The sequence below is a fragment of the Protopterus annectens genome, chromosome 4.part1, assembly GCF_019279795.1.
Source record: "Protopterus annectens isolate FY-2018-M chromosome 4.part1, PAN1.0, whole genome shotgun sequence".
NCBI classification, from domain to species: Eukaryota; Metazoa; Chordata; order Ceratodontiformes; family Protopteridae; genus Protopterus; species Protopterus annectens.
Genome location: NC_056734.1, coordinates 450,091,184 through 450,111,308, shown reverse-complemented (window position 1 = coordinate 450,111,308; position 20,125 = coordinate 450,091,184).

Sequence of the window (20,125 nt, the reverse complement as noted above, 5' to 3'; positions counted from 1 at the left end):
CCATGTAGGAATACCTTATTCCTGCACGGCTGCTTGCTGAATCCGGGGGATTGTTACACACACATACACACATGCACGCACACATGCACACAGGCATACACACATACACACACTCTTACGATGTTTAAGATAACTGCAATTATTTTAATGGGAAAGAAAAAAGAAAAACAGATGATAACACCAAAAAGGTCAAGAGTGTGTTTCACTATTTATTAGAAAAACAACAAGTTAACCACTTTCGTCCCCTCAAGGACTTCATCAGAACCTGATGCCATATAAAATCACATGACTTAGATACAACTTAAAACATACATCACCCAATCACATTGCATCCTCATGTCAGTTCCTTAACCCTTTAATGTCCATCATATGTTACCATCAGTGATAATAGTCACTATCTGAAACAAAATAAACATAACCAATATGATAGAAACATAATAAAAACCTGATAAAAACAAAGTCTTCCTATATTATTTGTAACTAAACATACATAAATATACCCACATTTCAACATGTGCCTATTGTACAAAAATTATTTTTAAAATCCTATTTAAAATGCATATACTCTGTTAAAATAAGAAAATTAGTAAAAAATTTTACAGTTTAGCAGCTTTCATTTTAAGTACAGGATTAATCATAACATATTCATTTAAACCTGGTTTGTGCATTGCATCTAATCCAAATTGCCATAGAATTTCTTTGTATTCTATTTTCGTTTCCCAGTCTCTCCCTCTAGCTTCTAGTGGAACTACTTCTAAGATTCCAAAAACAAACATCTTATGGCCCTCCCATACACAGGTGTGTTTGTACAGCGCATTATTCTAAGGTGTGTTTGTACAACGCATTGTTCTTATTGCATTTCCTTATGTCGTATAAGTGTTCATAAATTCTTTTAGAAAGTTTCCTCTAATTTTCCACACATAAAATGAACAAGGGTCACAGAAGGCTAAGTATACCACACCACTTGTACTGCAGAACAATTTCCCCTTTGTTAAATATGTGGTGGCAGTAACTACATCTACCACATTTGGTTGTTCCAAATTTTTGGGGTTTGGGGTCCCTCTTTAACACTTGTTTAATGCTCTTGTCAACCTTGTATGTAAATGTAGGTGTTTCTCCTATGTGCTGGAACAACTCTTCATCAGTTTTTAGAATGGCCCAGTTCCTTAGAATTATGTCCTTTACATCCCTGTTTCCCTCATTCAACTTCATCACCATAACATTTTGTAAACTTTTAGCATCTGTGTTTTTACTCTGTCCTATACTCTCTAGGAAATCTGGTTTCCCCAGTATACATGGGTATCTGATGTCTCTGTTGCTCACCACTTCCTCCCTAAGTGTTCTTAACAATTCCTGTGGGTTACACCTCTCCAAGAACATGGATGTAATTTTGTCCAGTTTTTCTTTGAACAAAATTTCATTAGAATTCATCCTAGCTGCATGAATGAATTGTCCTTTTACCAAGTTCCTTTTAAAGTAATTTGGGTGCCCACTGTTAAAATGCAGAAACCCATTAGAGTATGTGTCCTTCCTATAGATCGTGGTTGTATAAGCTTCATTCACTATTCTAAGATGAATGTCCAGATAATCTATACTGTCTATGTTCTTAGTGTGTGTAAACCTCAGGAAGGTTCATGCACCATGGAGCGACGTGTGCTCCCACTTTTGCAAACATAGTGATGTTAGGATGGGAGAAGAAAGCTGTATTAGATTCCAACTATTGCCCACTATGGTCTCACTATTTCTGATTTGTAGATGACCTGTTCTTTGTATGGAAAGAGAACCCCACATAGAGTGATTCATTCTTGAACTAACTCTAGGGTACATCCAGGGTAAAAACACGGATATTAAAAGTTTTCAAAATGTTATAGTGATCAAGTTCAATGAGGGGAGCAGGAATGTAAAGAACATAATTCTAAGGAACTGAGCCATTCTATAAACTGATGAAGAGTTGATCCAGCACATAGGAGAAATACATTTACGTACAAGGTTGACAAGAGCATCATACAAATGTTAGAGAGGGACCCCAAACCCCATAAAGTTGGAACAACTAAATGTGGTAGATGTAGTTACAGCCACCACATATTTAACAAAGGGGAAATTGTCCTGAACAACAGTTTCAACAACAAAATTACTTTTTCAAGAGGAGACTGCAACACAAGTGGTGTGGTGTACTTAGCCCTCTGTGACTCTTGTTTATATTATGTGAGGAAAATGCAGAGGAAACTTTCTAAAAGAATTTATGAACGCCTATATGACATAATGAAATGCAATAAGAACAATGCATTGTACAAACACACCTGTGTATGTGATGGCCATAAGATGTTTGTTTTTTGAATCTTAGAAGTAGTTCCACTAGAAGCTAGAGGGGGAGCTTGGGAAATGAAAATAGAATACTTCTATGGCAATTTAGATTAGATGCAATGCACAAACCAGGTTTAAATGAATGTATCAGGAGTAATCATGTACTTAAAATGAGAGCTGCTAAACTGTAACATTTTTTTTTACTAATTTTGCTTATTTTAACAGAGTATGTGCATTTTAAATAGGATTTTAAACAGAATTTTTGTACAATAGGCACATGTTGAAATGTGGGTATATTTATGTATATTTGTTTACAAATAATATAGGAAGACTTTCCCCCAGATTCATGAAGCTTGCACCAGGCGCAGGTGTAGCGTGTGTGGGACAATGCCAAATATGTCCGCCGAGTGATTCAGGTACGAACCGACTCCACGTTCACTACCGGTGTACGCCAGATCTACGCAGCCCACGGCATAGGTATGCAAATCACCCCATGCACAGTGTTGCACCATGCTAATGAAGGCATACATCGATTCACAAAGTGGTGCAGGCGTAGCCCAAGCCCATGGAAATGTAAACCAAAAAAACATGGTTTACATTTTCCCAAACAGAACATCGGAGTTATGGAAGCGGACTAGAATTATGTATTACAAAGTTAACATATGCCAATGGTGAAATACACAGCCAATGGCACAAGAAAAGATGTACAACACCTAAAAAACAACATTTAATGTCATGTCCACAGTAACGCACAGTACAACCGCAGGGCATGTGTGTGCAAACAGGAATACAAAGGAAATATATACAAATGTCATAAAATCGCAATGAAAGACAAATCAGGATTGCACCATAATATGCAATGGTAGGCATGGCACACCACAAGCAAGGCGCAAGGGTTGCCAACGGCCCGAGACAGTGTTTGGCACTGTAACTATGAATTAGTAGTCAATGTCATGCAAATGAGGCAGGTAATACTGAATCGCAAATGTCCCGCCGGATTAAGGATGCGCCTGATGGTGCAGCGCTATAACACTGAGGAGTGTATCAGAGGTGATACATGACATCAGCAGAGGGGTGTGCCACTGTATCAGTAAGCACATTGGAGCAATGCAAAAATTGGCCTGGCCTTTGCTAAGCAAAGCTGCAGGAAAGGGGTGGGGAGGAAGGTATAGAACCGTTTAGCTGAGAGCACACAACGTGCCCGAAAGCACATGCATACGGGGATGAAATCGTGGCTGAAACCTGGTAAGCGGATGCACGCGCCGCGAACACAAGCACAAACAGGAATGTCAGGGGAAGAAAAGAAGGAAAGGCCGAAGCAGGGTAATTGGCGTACTAATGAGCAATAAACACCAATCAACTCACGATGGCCAATCGACGGCAGTAGACAAGCCTGCATGCAGAAACCTGCAAAACAGGATAGGGGAGGCATAGGATTGCAAAGAAAGGAGGGGAGGACTTGGAATGCAAAGATAGGAGAACTGTCATAGCAGAGCATAGCAAACCCACAGTAGATCGGCAATAGCACACATTACGCAAGATAAGCCAGGTCTAGGAAAGTACAAATGAAAGCAGGCAGCTGGATGCATGCCAGCAAATGGTAGGTGTAATGTGCACAAATGTAAATGGAAGGGCAGGAGGTAATTCACAGCATCCAAATGTAATGCAACACCAAAGGCAGCACAATAGTGGTTCCGTTAATAAAATATAGAAGATACCCTGCAGCCACGATCGTACATACACACCCTATGACATCATCAGTGTTCACAGCAAAACAGTATAAAGTGTGAAAGCACCCAACACACACCTGTGTATTCCCAAACACCGCACCATAGGTGTAAACAGATGGGAAACTTTTAAAATGTACATGTTGGGAGCTGCCATAGCTGTGATTCATCAGCATGTTTTACAGACCAACGGTGTTGTGGAGGATGATGCCGACAACCACCGTAGGCCTCGGAGGAAGAGAAGAGTGTTCAGACCAAGGGTAACCTACCAGGGGCTACATGATCTGGAGATAGTAGAGCATTACAGGGTGGACAGGGACATCATACAGCAAATAGTAGAGCTGTGCCAGCCACGCCTGAGAACCAGAAACAACAGAGGGGAACCCATCCCAGTGGACACGAAGGTATGTGTAAGCTTGCGAATACTAGCCACAGGTACCTTTCAAAGGCCAACTGGAGATATAATGGGGATCTCACAGGCATCAGCATCCAGGGTACTACACCAGTTCCTGGATGCCATGTTACCACATGCCAATGAGCATATATACATCCCCCGAACTCAGGAGGAGTTGGCCAGCAATATGCGTCACTTCCACTGTGTGGCAAACTACCCGGAGGTACTGGGTGTGATAGACTGCATGCATATACAAATCAAGTCACTACCCGGTGAGTATGGTAGGTGCTACATAAACTGCAAGGGATTCCACTCCATCAACTGCCAGGTCATGTGCAATTCCCAGGGCATTATCATGGATGTGTGTGCTGGCAGCCCTGGAAGCTACCACGACTCCCATATCTGGAATGCCTCAAAGCTGTATCAGGTATTTCTCAGGGGGGACATCCCACAAGGCCACCTTGTGGGGGATACTGGCTAAGCACTGGAGCGGTGGACGATGACCCCCATCAGAAATGCACACACACCAATGTAAGAATGCCATAATGAGGCACACGCACAAACCAGAATCATCATAGAGCGTGTGTTCGGGATGCTGAAATCACGGTTCTGGTGCTTGGACACATCTGGTGGAGCCTTGCAGTACTCTCCAGGCATGTGTGCCCACATCTTCATAGTATGTGCCATGCTACATAATATGATCCTGCGGAAACAGCTGCAGCAGGGTCAAAATGGGAGAGGGCCTCACAGCCCAATGCAATTGCCAAGGCCAACACAGGCACAGAGGGATCCAGACCACTGACACACTGTGCCAGCCCCAGTAGGCAGACGGAGGCATGCACAATATGCCTACGCCTTGGCAAAGAGGGAATGTATAGCACATACCTTGACAGTGTAGGCTCCCACGGACTGACACCCCTCCCCACCTGCATACACAGTATCATGGATGGCACACAAACACGACTACCTGTAAATTGTGATGTATAGGTGGCCCACTATGGAATCCTACATAGGCAGCCCTCAAACATTGTACACGCAACAGCCATTGGAACACGGAAATGTCAACACCCGAACAGTAGATGCACCTATCTGCATCTGTCGGTGCTGTGTGTATAGGTTCTCAGGTACATCAGTAGGTACATGCCCGATTGTCAGAGGCAAAACACCAAACGGGGCAAACAGTGACTCCCGTTGCCTCAACATCGAGTAAGCAACTGTCGCTTACTGGAGCAGAGGCAATTGCGGTAGCACATGTGTGTAAGCACTGTCCTACACACACTCATCATGGATTCCCCACTGCGTTACTGAGGGGCTCCACAAAATGTAATCATGGATGTTGTGTCAAGGCAGGGGATGTACCCATGACAGGCATTCATCACCCCGGCATGCTGCATCCACGGTCGTATGAAGGTGTAGCAAATTATCGGGTGTAGCTAATTGTGATATACATACCCAATGCCGGAGTACAGCCAGTAAACATCACATGGAAATACCATTAACTGTACTCATCAATTTGTAAACTAATGGAGTTATCCATGTGAGTGTAGTGTGGAGTAACTGCTGTAGTGTACTGCACATGCAAAATGACATAATTCGTGTACAACTCCCAGATGTCCAAGTGGTACATGCAGTGACTGTTGTGCATGTTCCCGGTCCCATGTCCCACAAGGGATGTAACGTAATCCTGACGGCACGGGTAATGCATTCCAGATGCAGGTCATCAGAATATGTGTAGCACACGTTTGCGGGAATAAGCATTGCCCACAGCTGGTAAGCAATGTTTAAATACGACTATATGGATATGCGCGAAACAGGGCTAAGCGTCACTGACCACTTTGCAGATCACGGTCAATGATGTACAGAACAGGTGAAACCAGCATTAGTCACCCCTGAACAAATAGCACCTGCTCTGTAGGGTAAAACGACCACTGCCAGGAGTGGAACAGGCATTCATGTATGCAATCACCCAACACTATTGCTAGGCAAGATCTATGTATGGTAGGGTTGCCAGAGTTCAAATGACCAATATGGGACATATGCCAGATGTCTGCAGGACGACACATACACCCGGCCAGTATGAAAACCAGAACATCAGTGTTTTGCATAGATAAAAAGCTTATTCTAGTAATGGTCGCAGGTACATGTTCCCTGTCCTGTAACATGTAGGTGGGTCAGATACAAAATAAGTGTTTTATGCAACTATGACATAAACTATAGGGAATATGTTTGTCCCAAAGCCGCAGGACATTTGCTATGTTCACAAATATTTCGCAGGACACAACTGCACAAAGAGGGACTGTCCCTCGCAAAGTGGGATGGGAGGTATTCTTAACCTATGGCAGGTGTGTAATGTGACAGGTACAGACACAAACGTGCGGAGTCCAGGAAACACAATATATACTGACAAACACACAATGAAAGGCATAGCGTGCCTGTCACCACCCCTGTCTGAGATATATACCGACACGTGTAACCAGGAGGCTGAAAGACAGAAAGAACACAATACTGGAACAGTAGAACCACGAGCAATATGATGATAGTAAGGACATGTAGTCACCACTGGCGGCGGTGCAGTCCACGTAGGTACCGTGTACAACTGTGGTTGTGAGTGATGTAGTCTGTGTATGTGTGTGTTGAGGGTGCCATGTGTGTTCCCGTGTGACTAAATTGTGTGTGTGTGTGTGTGTGTGTGTGTGTGTGTGTGTGTGTGTGTGTGTGTGTGTGTGTGTGTGTGTGTGTGTGTGTGTGTCCGCATCGTGTGCCTGTAGGTGGCAACTCGGAGGTAGATGATTACGGTAGGTGCGGGTATAGCTAGCCGTAGGCATGCGGTAAACACCTGTCCCACATTGGGAGGGACAGCCCCCCCTGGGCAGGTGTGTCCCGACATGAAACATTACAAAGGGCAACTGTCCGAGAGTTTAGGACATTAGTATGTCCCAAATATTATGCGATAATTGCAGGAAATACCCATGCCTGTATGTAAGAAACGGAAATGTTACATGCAAACCAATAAGTAGTTAAGGACCAAGAACAATTGGTATGTAATGAGGATAAAAGTATGTGCTATCCTGTGTACTGACCGTGGCCATATGTCAGCCTGTAAATACCACTGTGTGACCCGCAAGTGTCCAACTATGGCCATATGAAAAGGTGGCAAGCCATGTCACAGAGGGTCTGACACCAACACCACTGCAATGACTGCAAATATCTGGGACAGACATACATGGGATAGTGGTCATTTACGAATATCCCTGCACATATCGCCGTACATCCGGAGGTAAGGAAGTATCAACCTCACCTGCATACCATATAGAAACCAATTAACAACAGCCCAAAGTAAATTCCCGTAACAGACGTTTATTAAGTGATAGCACTGTAATTAGGGAAGGGACCCACACACATATATATGGACTACGTAGAAATGCAAGCCCCACAAAACCGTATATGCTACGTACACCCGCCTACATCCCCACACACTGGAAACAATAGCAATACAGACTGCAACCACAGCCCAAACATCTAGTTAGTCAATTACATCTGCTGAACCGTTAACATACCTTGTGAGAGACACATTTAAAGGCACCATGCAAAATTGTATCCATCGTATAATGGAACAAATGGCGATGTTACAGGTGTTTGCAATAGTCCTTTATCAGACGGGTGGGATGACAGGTACAGTCACAGGTAGAACCACATACTCAAGCCGTCACACACAATCCACGGGGGACATGACTCCAAAATAGACTTGGCTCTACACATAGCAGTTGCAATTACACACAACAAAACACAATACAGGCCGTCTCTCTGAAGGCAGGGCAAATGGCCAACGCCCAAGTGGAGAATTCAATTATACCCCACTGTTGCCGCGTAATTGGCAAATGGAGTAGCTGCACAGCTGAAGTGCACATAATCAGTCACACCGGACCCCCAATTGGTGGCAGTAAACCACACGTTGCAGGTATAGACGTATATAAGGATGACTTGCCAGATATGCAAACTGTATGCTCATACCGTAAAACAGTTTAACTCATGTGTGATACAGAAGAGCGAGATAGAGATGAAACACCAGAATGATATCAAGGTATGTAGAACACTAACTGTATGTATAGTATGTTCTGTATTAAGTTATGCCAGTGTATGCATAGCCTGGTTTGCAGTAATTAAAAGTGTCCGCCATGCATAAAGTGGGGAATGGTATTTATGCAGTGATGTCTTGTTGATCGTACTAATGCTTGTAGAAGTTGTGCATCCAGCAGTGTGCCACAAGGTAACCAGCACAGACACCACAATGGATGCACCATGATGGTTTTAAACAGAACAATGTCATACGACCCGCCGTCAGTGGCAGGGTATGTCCAATAAGTACGTGCCATAGCAGGGGATAGTATATGTGGATATACTGTAACAGTACGCATGTGTATGGGCATATAACGTCAATGACATGTCTAAGGTGGACCCTCTGTGCAAGTATGCTTTGCATTATGGGATACCATGTAAAACATGTGTAATGTATAGTACAGTAGATTGATATGTCAGATATGCTACACAGGAGAACAGGCATATGATGCATAACAAAGGTATCGTATAGTGATGTGAGTAGTATGTAATTAATTTATGTATAAACAGTTATGATGAAATAAATGATGTAATCCACCCTGTGTATTTGCAAAGGACACAAACATTACTCCCAAACTAGAATAGCAGAAGAGATGTGACAGACAAACATGAACATGATTGGCATGTACAATAACAGGATATATATGGCCTGTAGTCACGGGACATTGTAATAGCATGACAGCTAATCTAACTGGAAGGGCTATTCCAGTAACCATGCACAAAGGACATGTAATAGCTCCACAGGTTCATAGTGGGGTACCATGCAGTCTGGCAAGTCTATGTGTAACAACAACTACAGTGTGCACACCAGTGGCACATCTCTAGGGTAGTGTCCTGTGAACAGAAGAGCCATGTGTAACCTGCATCTCTGCACAGTACAGCCACTGCATTGTTCCCTGGTGTACATGTGTCCACCATCCACTAAGCGAGGTATCACATGAACACTGCTACTGAATGTCCATGCGTGATGTACATAGGAATCATGTCCCAAAGTATGGTGAGTGTCCGGTCTGGGAATGCAACCCCCAAGCACATGCCACACAGTGTCGCGTGTGTGCACATATTCATGAGCATCATGCTCATAGTGGCTATTGTTTATGTTGTGTATGCGGAGTATATCCATTAACATATTTGCAGACATGGGCCCTGTCTTTGCAGCAGAGGTCACCCCTGAGTATGTATTCCGCAAATGTGTACAGACATGGTGTCTGTACATAAGCCGCAAACTTTAACTGTCGTAGCTCAATAAACATCATGGCATTCTAATGTTGAGTTATGTAAAGCTGTTGTGTAAGGTACACCCTAAGCGGGGTGTTGTACCCATGGATGTGTGTATAAGTCCGGTGTTCAGATGTACAATGGGTGCCTATGTACCAGCTACACACCCAGTACAGACAAGTGTGGACACGTAGAAGGATATCCACGCCACAGTGGCAATGTGGTAATCACAGGAGTGTGTGCGACATACATGTGTCTTACAAACACATACAATGCAACATGTATGTAGGAGACTAACACCTATGTGATAACCAGTGGGTGGATGGTGTACTGCAAAGGTGATGTTCATACCAAGTGTCATGCAGGTAGAGGCCATGATGTTCATATCGGTATCCATCACAGTGACACCCATATGGATGGGGTCCGTATCAGCTGGTGGAGCAACAACGGCACTGGGTATGCAGTGGTCTGTAAAGCTAGGCAGGGAAGTCCCCTCAGTGGTAGCCTGTACCTCAGGGAAGCATATACCAAACATGAGGGTCCTATGACTGAGGACTGTGGTATGCCAAGTGTAACTGGAATGCAGTATGTGATATGGTATGCCACCCTCAGTGTGTGTGTCCCATCCATTAGCCACTTTGCATAACATCCGGAGACATATGTTGTGATGTGCAGGTGGATGTGTATGTTGTCAATACCAGAATGGAGAACGGTGCTGAATGGCAGCGAGAGGACAATGCAGGCTGTGTGGACCCCCGTGTCATCATCAACTACTCTGGCGACTGTATGAAAGGTGTTCAACAGGTGTAGGAGGCATGCTGTGGCCCCAACAAGACCAAACCAGCTGGCATCAAAGGACTGGAGCACAACAAAGACTCAGCAAATGGTGTCCATGATGATGTGCCCTATAGCCGTGCATAACAGTCCAGTGAGGTGTGTAGGGAAATAGTCCCAGTCGTACATTGTGGCACCACCTGTGTGGAGTGTTACTGTCGCTGTGTGCCAGTCAGGGGCCACAATGTCTGGTACAAGGCTATTACTGAATATGGTGTCTCAGTGGGGAGACAGGCTGTTCAGAGGTCTGTGGACAGCACAGCCTGGGATTTTGTAGGGTGACAAGGGGCCTGTGTCCTAGGACATATAGAGTGCAGGTCAGTACTGTGTAGGTGTGACCACAGGTACACCGCAATGTTCCTGCAAGGAATGTGGCCCCACAGGGAGTGAGAGGGTGTAATGTTAGCATTGAAGCCATCAGACAGCATGTTGCCAACATCACCTGTTACTGTCATGTTCCAGAGTGACAGTTGTATGTGTGAGCAGATGTGGGTATTGTATACGACTACTGACATACCACCATAATGCCTTGTGGTACATCTCGGAATGTGTCACATTAATATGTACGTAGCTAGTTATGTAGTATGTAATGAGGGATCCCGTGGCCCTACCGAGGCTGACCAGTGAGTTACCCCATCCATGGGAATGTACACCACTGTGCAACAGCCCCCACCTGTTGTTGTAAAGTATGTCCGTGGGGCCGCACCCCCAGAGTATCATCTGTTATCTGGTGTGTACCATCATGGCTCTGTGTGGAATAGCATGAACCATATTGTCGTGTACATGCTAATGAAGTGCACTGGGGTATGTCTCAGCATTTGCATGTGCATTGTCCACCTGCACGTGTGTCACGACAACAACTACCGCTGTCATACGACATCTGTAGTTGGTGTTGTAATACTCATCTACTGTGTATGCCGTGAAGTGTGTGGTGCTGGTATGTGGCTAACAAGGGTGAGTAGCATATGTTTGGATTCCACCAATGAGGGGATAACCCCAGGTGTGGAACAGCAGTCACATGTTGGTATTGTCCATGTCAAGGATACTGTTGGTCTTGGAGGTGGTGTATGGGTCGAACCAGCCAAGTGGAGGTTATGACTCACACACAGCATACACCTAATGTGTCGGTACATGTGCGGCTATCACAGTTAAGTGTGGGTTACTGTCAGTCTCACATCAGTAGCAGCAGTAATTCCGGACACAGTTATATGCACATGGAGCACCTGTGATGCATTGTGCTAAGTAACCAGCCGGGATGTGTGTACAACATAGTGGAATATGGGGACACCTCAGCCGTTGGTGTGCCAGTCCAGGTATGTGCCTGAGAGGTACGGTCTGTCTATAACCAGTCATTGCAGGTGTGCTCTGCAGAGCCAAGAGGCAGGTCCCAGTCACTGCAGAGATATTGAAGTGGTGCAGTATCAGGTGTGCCTTGCCTGCGTGCATCACAGAGCATAATGTCAAGCATTGTGTGACATGACCACATGCTTCGCTAGTCAGTTCCCGTTCTGGTGGTGACTGTTATTGGACACTATGCAAGACAGGCAGTATAAAAGCAGCAAGAGTCCAACATGTGATCTGTACTCCCAGGGCTGACAGGTGCACGTCAACTGTGCCACAGCATCATGTTGTTTGACCAGGTCTGTCAAAGTGGACGTATACTAGACACCTGTCGAATGACAGCAGAAGCATGGACAACTGTTGGGAGTGACACAGTCATTCGTAGTACAGTGGTAACAGGTCCAGATGACCGCAAAATGCTTCCCAGGGCTTAGACCACACAATCAGGGCCACAACACTGGTGGGCTATTGCATGTCCCTGCACACATAGTCTGTGCCCTGAAATACAACTTCAGTCACACAAACATGAAAGATGAGTCACATCGTACCTGCTGAGTTGTGGCATGTGTGCATAGGTTATGTTGCAGAACCAGTTACTTAACAGCAAGATATAAGTGACTATCGCCTTGTGTAGCCTGCTGAGTGGAACAGTAGTGTGACCGCCGACAGTCACCTAAGACAGGTGTGTTGTGTATGTTATGACACCCTATTGGCTGTATGTGATGGGCACACTTGTCTGTGGGCTATAGGTTGATGTGGTTGTGTTTGGTGATGTGGGCTGTCATTGGTGCCCACACAGAGTATGGAGGGGTACTGTACAAGGTGTCTCCATATGTGTGGCCTGTGGTGGGGATCATGTGGGACTATGTGATGTGTGGGGTGCATTGCCAATGTTGCACATCCCCACATGATTGTCAGGTGCAGTCAGGGTTGGTGACAGTATAACTCCCAGCAGGGCTGCATATGTGCATCCCCCACAGGCTGTACTGTTGTATGTTGGGAGGTGTGCATTGACTGTGTACATGAGAATAGCTCTATTGCCACATGTACAACATAGTCATCATAGTGACAGGCAATAGCACTGGTACATGCCAGTTGGACATGCCTGTATATAAGTGGTACGTGCCAGGTGGACACACCATATATACCACCATGTCTCACGAGGTATGTGAGTGATGTGTGTACGACAGCTGTTGTACTGTTAGCAAGCTGGAAATGCATGGACAGACAGTGTACCTGAGAGGACTGGCGTGAAATGGGTGCTAAACTAAGCAGTAGCTCATAACATGCCAAGAAGCTCTGAACAAGTGCAGAGCATGCCCATACATTACAGATAGGGTGTTGGATAATATCAACCCACAAGTGTTGATGACAGTCATGATTGGTGGCACCGCATCAGAATACTGCCGGGTATGGTCTGCAAGTTCATGAACCATTATCAAGGTAGATGTTAGCAGTACAGATGTACAAGACAGTACGGATGTTCAGCTACAAATGCCTTTGTATGTCACAGGACTGTTCTACTAGTGGCCTGTTGGCAGACACACAACTACTAAAGGTGCTACAGTGACATGTGCATATCACACAGTGTCAGCTACAGTAAACCAGGGTTAATGTGTTGTACCCCACCCGCATTGTTGCCCATACCACACAGACAAATGTCCGCCATCTATGTATGTGAGGATGTGAATGGCCATGACCTATGGGCAATAGTTGTCACAGTGTTGCGAACAACATACAGAATGGGCTGTGTGTGTGATGTGTGTGACATATGTGTACATTCTGATGGATGATATCAGCAATGACACCACTAGGGGAATACCCCCGTACCCATTAAAAACACCTAGGCTGTGGTCAACATTATGGACACTGTGTTAGGGATGGTGTAGTGTAGTACACCTCCCTGAGCTGGAGACATCTCCCTGGCCCTTTAGGTAGTCATCCGAGGTACCCATGACATGACAGGGTGGTATCCATGAGCACGGAGATCATTGGACAGGCATACACAGCACCCGTGTGACCAATATTGGAATACACATCACCCTCCAGGGGTAGGGCCCTTGTGTGGATGGCTGATACCAGCCTCCACAATACTCACCTCCAGTATGCAGCATGCTATCCACCTTGCATACAGATATATGCCACACTATGCTGTTAGACATGCTACATGTCCATAGCCTGATCTGAAAGACATACGTCATGGACAACCACCATCCTATGACTAGGATGGCCACATGCTGGACAGATCCCTGTGCCAGACCTGTGACATACTCCCGCCATACCATGCATTCCTTTCCACATAGCTGTACATATCATCCCAGTCATACATGGTATGATGGCCGTATGGTAGATGTAGTATCAACTATCTGGATCAGTAATGTGTCACTGATGCCCCTCGCGGTGGTGTAATGGGTGTCGGATGCAGCTAGGAAATCCAGCCCGTACATGCTATAGCCGATAATCTTACCTGCGAATGACGTCCGACTAGCCATTGTCCCATGTCTATCACATGTGCAACAATGGCGATCCGTGGCAGGATGTTGAACAGCTGTACAGTGCAGTGTAGATGTCTATGGCAAAACAGATGCATGTACAGGTTTCCATGCGTACTTGGTGCATTGTCACTGCCCAAGTCCAGTAAGCCTGTGTCTGTGTTGATATGTGACATATACACAGCATCAAGGTCAACAGCATTACCATGGATACAACAGGCATGTGTAGATAGGTAAGAACACCAGTGCAGGCAAACAGACATGCCCACATGGAGACAGACGTCACATGCAGTAGGAACACTAATGAGGTGACACACATATATGGGGATGATATCCAATGCATACTAGGTGTTACATGTGTGTGACACATACATGCCAGTCGTGTTAGTGTCATGTTGATTTGCAAAGATAACTGTGCAGATGTACTAGAAATGTATGTGCTACAGTATCACTGTACATGTCTGTAAATGTGACCTGTCACCTTCATCATGTCTTACAGATAATGCCTCGTACACGCCTACCAGCATACCGCCAACAGGAGGAAGATGTCGTAATCCCGTACCTCCATGAGAACTACGAGGTGTTATTTAGCCATGTGCCACAGCATGCACAGCAGCGGGACGACCTGTGGCAGGATCTTTGCAGGAGGGTCAACGAAGTGGGCAGCCACAACCGCACCTACCAGCAGGTGCGCAGACACTGCATGGATTTGATACATCATGCAAAACAGTGTGCCACTGCAATCACCAGGGAACAAGGTGGAACAGGTGGTGGGCCACCAACCCAGCCTCCACTCACACAAACAGAGGAGCTACTGGCCAGTCTGGGAACACCCTCGGAACAGCCCCCACAAACACTAGCTGCCATCGTGGAGGTGGGTGTCTCCCAACCAATGAGCCTGGAGTTGCCTGGTAAGTCAGTACTGAACATATGGCCAGTATATCCCACGTATGTGCATGTGTCAGTGTACATCATGTAATGTAACAACATATGCAAGGTATGTGGACACACATGCTTCATGCTACCCTGTGTATGCACCATACCTCTGAACTGTACAGGTATTTGCAGGATGTCCAGATGTCTACCTCATATTGTCAGTGTGTTCCCTTTAATATCTGTCCCTTTCTGGCAAATAGATGAGGTATGGAGTCATTAAATTATGACATACAGTTGTGTTTACGACTGCATATTCCGTGTAAAACCCATGTGCATGCAAACCTATTAGTCTAGCAAATTTCTAAGTTTGTAAGAGCAATATGTCACAGTTGTCCCTATATGTCCCCCATCATAGTAGTCTTTGCCCACATTTATTGTTCTAAGAGATTGAGAGGTATGGTATGCACACAAGTGCTGACCATATGCTATTGTACAGGCGAATGTGTTAACTTGCACTGTGCACCCTGTGGCTGTCATACAGTCATGGATAATGTTCATACTGCTGTGTCACCCTATACAGGTACCTCTGGCATGCCGCACAGACAAGAGTTCATTGCAGGTGAGACTGTCATCGGTATCAGGCATGTCAAAGCATAGATCTATTCACCATGTGGCCAGGTAATACATGGATATACAGGTCACATCACGCATCATCCACACAGGCCACCCATGTGCAATATATAGAACTGAAATGACTCACAGACATGCAACTACAGTATTTGTCATTGCTACATGTGTGTCCAGCTGTACATACAACGGTGGAGGTGTTCTACAATGGAGGCATATGTACTATACAGTGGAACAAAACGTGTGGTACACAAACCAGTACCGCACAGTGAGCAGTGATATGGGAAAACCACAGGCATCACCATTGTGTTATATGCCCCTGCAATGGTTTCACACATTGTGATGTTCCATCCAACATGTCTGAGACATGTAGAATTTTGGTTGCAGTATTGTCACAATTTCCCATAACCCATACCCCACATACCACACATACACATGTTGTCTGCATAGCCCTGTGGATGGTGACATATCCAACATCTATGGGTGTATGTCATATGGGACAACACAGACGTGTGATAGAGGGCCATCACATACATGACCAACACATGTGCACACATGGCCATGGGGGATGGCCAGAGACACGTAGCCACACAGAAGATGGGATGTGGATGCACCCTGTCCCAATTTGTCCACACATGGTCCAATTACAGCCATACTAGACCGATTGTACAGGTGTTGTGGTACGCTGCACATCCTAAATGCCTGTGCACAGCTAGTGGAGGGGTCAGTGACATGTACCTCATAAGATGTGTTGAACATGACGTCTGTGTCATAGCATGATGGTAGTCACCTTTACAGATTCCACTGACAGTGACACCAGGTCACAGATACTGTACTCTTCCCCTCATGCCGTAGGACATCACTGTTAGCTGTGCACCTTGTGTGCATGGTACATCAATGTCATGTGTGAAATGGTGATGTGACAGGTCTGCTATGTGTGGACATGGTTGCCAGGCAGCTAACACTCTGTAGTCATCGTGCAGGGGTGTCATTTGTATGTCCTCCAGTGACCTGTCACATGACACAGCATGATTTGGTGTGTATACACCTCAGCATCGTAGGTCACAATCCACAGGTATGTCATGGGTATGCATGCAGTTCTGGATATGCAATGCGTACATAACATGCACTGTTTAGCAATATAGATGCATAATGATGCCATGCAATGGCACAGTGTCTGTACATCACACTGTACAGCAATGTAGATGGCTCACAGTCCCCTACCATGCCCATGCACATTTGCTCAACATGCATTCTATCTGTAGGGCATATGGACAACACCGCAATGTGATACTCAGTACAACACTGTACATGTGTCAGGATACCATTGTGTCAGGCATGCATGCATGTTAATGCACACGTCAGCAGATTACATGTCAAGGTCACGTCAGCCATGTGTACTGTTATCCTGTTCTGGTCCACATGGTGTATCATGGGGATGCATTCATACTACCATGATCGTGTGAATTGCATGGATAATGATATGACACCTGCCTGCTGTAGTGTGCATTCCAGGGGGTATGCTTACAAACACTATTGATGTCTGAGCTGCATGCTGTCAGCTGTATCACAAGCATGCTGCATGCCATCTGTCATATCACATGCATTGTGTGTCAGTGTGTGTGTGTCAGTGTGTGTGTATCTATTGTAATGTAGAGTCTTTCTTTGCATTCACAGGTAATGTAGGTGCATTACCCTCCTTTGGTCCATCTGATAGTGTCCCCACAGATGCTAGCAGTGATGAACATATGCATGAAGTACAGGCAGGGATGTCAGGGGCTGAATCTGTGCCAACGGTAGCCATCCCAGCTATGTCCCCCTCTTCCGCGCACACAGTTCAGCTGCCAACACATACCGCATCTACAGTGGCCATAGAGGAAGGAAGTCAGCATCTGTTAGCATTGAACAGGAACATGTGGTGGCTACAGAAGGTGTGTCTCCACACCATGGTGGCAGTATACTGACTGCAGATGTGGCACACAGGCATGTGGCTGATGCTGCTCGTAGGAGGACCTCTGGCAGACATGCACCTGTAGGACATGGAGCAGCAGCTGGGATCACCAGATGCATGTTCCAGACTGTAATGGTGGCACAGGCATGTGCCAAATGGCAGAACAGAGAAGGGCAGAGGCTGCAGAGGGCTGCTATCAGTACCCTAAACAACAACATCCAGGCATTGATAGGTGCTCAACAGCAGCTTGCTGATGTTCTGGACAGGTGATTGTGTGACATGGTCAGAATCCTAGACCGTGGCATGGCAATCCTCAAGCGTGAGCTGGCTGTGCTGGAACATCTGGTAGGGGTGAGGCATAGGCCACATGGACGTAGGCCAGCTAAACCACCTAGTGCAGGTCAACGTGAGCATGCCACCTCACATGGCAGCTCCCATAGTGCCAGTAGCAGTAGCAGTGCAGCTGGTGCTGCGCTGTCCACACCAGGTCACAGCAGGCCACGTGGACATGGCCCTGGATGTTCCCAGTGGGGACACGGTTCCAGTGGCCATGTGTCGTCGGACAGTAGCCATTCTGTACCTCTGCCTGGTAGTGCCTGTGCAACCCCTGGCAGGCACAGGACACGTGGCCGTGTCCGGTCACAGTGAGCTGTACAACCTGGTCTGTACAATCTGGAGCTGTCCATAATACCCTTGTGTAGGCCTCACAAATGACAGAACTGTGTGCACACATACACGCACACAGCAAACACAACTGTAGGGCTACAGAACACCCATATGCATATGGAACAGACATGTCCTTTCAAATCACTGGCCCTTACCCACACACATGATGTCATCCATTGGTGCAGCCTATGCCCCTGGCAAACAGTATCACCCTGTGCATATGATGAAGCCTGTGCCACATCCCTGTCATCCACACCATCGGTGCAGGGATATGCTAAAATGGTCTGATGCACAGGGTGAACAGAATAGTGAGAGGTGTATCTAACATTACTTGTGTATGCATATTGAGGGATGTGTATGTTGCATTGGCTGTGTGTGAATACTGAGTGCAGGGATATGCTCTAATGGTCTGATGCACAGGGTGAACAGAATAGTGAGAGGTGTATCTAACATTACTTGTGTATGCATATTGAGGGATGTGTATGTTGCATTGGTCGTGTGTGAATACTGAGAGATGTGTATGTGAAATCAGTGGTGTACTGTTGACATGCACCAGTCATACCATGTAGTCCAGGTGCAGCATGCATTGTGATATGTTCACAGTATGTGTCTTGGTTACAACAGTAACAGCATGTTGGTAATGATGCCCTGGTTCCCTCCTATGGTGTACTGGCATGTGCCTACAGGTAGCAGGGTTTGCAGTCCCCCATGTGTAACTGTGGAGTACTCACAGGCACATATGGCAATATCAGCATGCTAAACTTACCCTCAACCTGACTGTTGGAAAGTCGAACATGACACAGATGTTCAAACATGACACAGATGTCCGCACATATACTGCACCTGAAGCATGTGGTCAGTTGAACAGGCTACAGCGGACAGAGATGTGACATACATACCGGGAAACATTACAGATATGTTGACATGGTGCAGGGGTTGTACACAGCAGTCTGGCCAATGATGACATTAGAGGCCACCTGATAGCATGAGGCCACACTGTGTAGCAGTAATACCCTGTCACAGACAGGAACATGGCCACATTCATGGGGTCTACAGCACTATAACGCACACCCCATAGTATTGCGGTGTGGACCCTTGCCTATGTGGTCATCACCCTCGCAGTACTTTGCACCCACATGACATGGCACAGAGAAGGAACATGCACAGGTAGCCAGTACGGCTGGGACCGATGGCATCAACAGGGTAGTAGACTGCATCACCATGAGGGGTTAGTCACCATGAGGGGTTAGTGATCCTGTTTCCACTGTATGGTAGCATACACCCTCACACGAAGCACCAGACAGCCATACATACATACATACACACACACACTGTGGTGACCAGATATGTGTGCATGGATAGCCGGTGTGTGTGATGCACCACACTTGCCGACATTATGCTTTCCACATTGCAGTATGTACAGATCTCTACAAAGGTGTACAGGGATGTGTAACAACTGGGATGTAGTCCCCACCATATGTGGCATGTGTGGTCACACAAGCGGACACACATGGCAGTGCTGGGAATGATACACCTGCCATATGATGAGCTGTTTGATAGACATGCAACGGTAATGTCC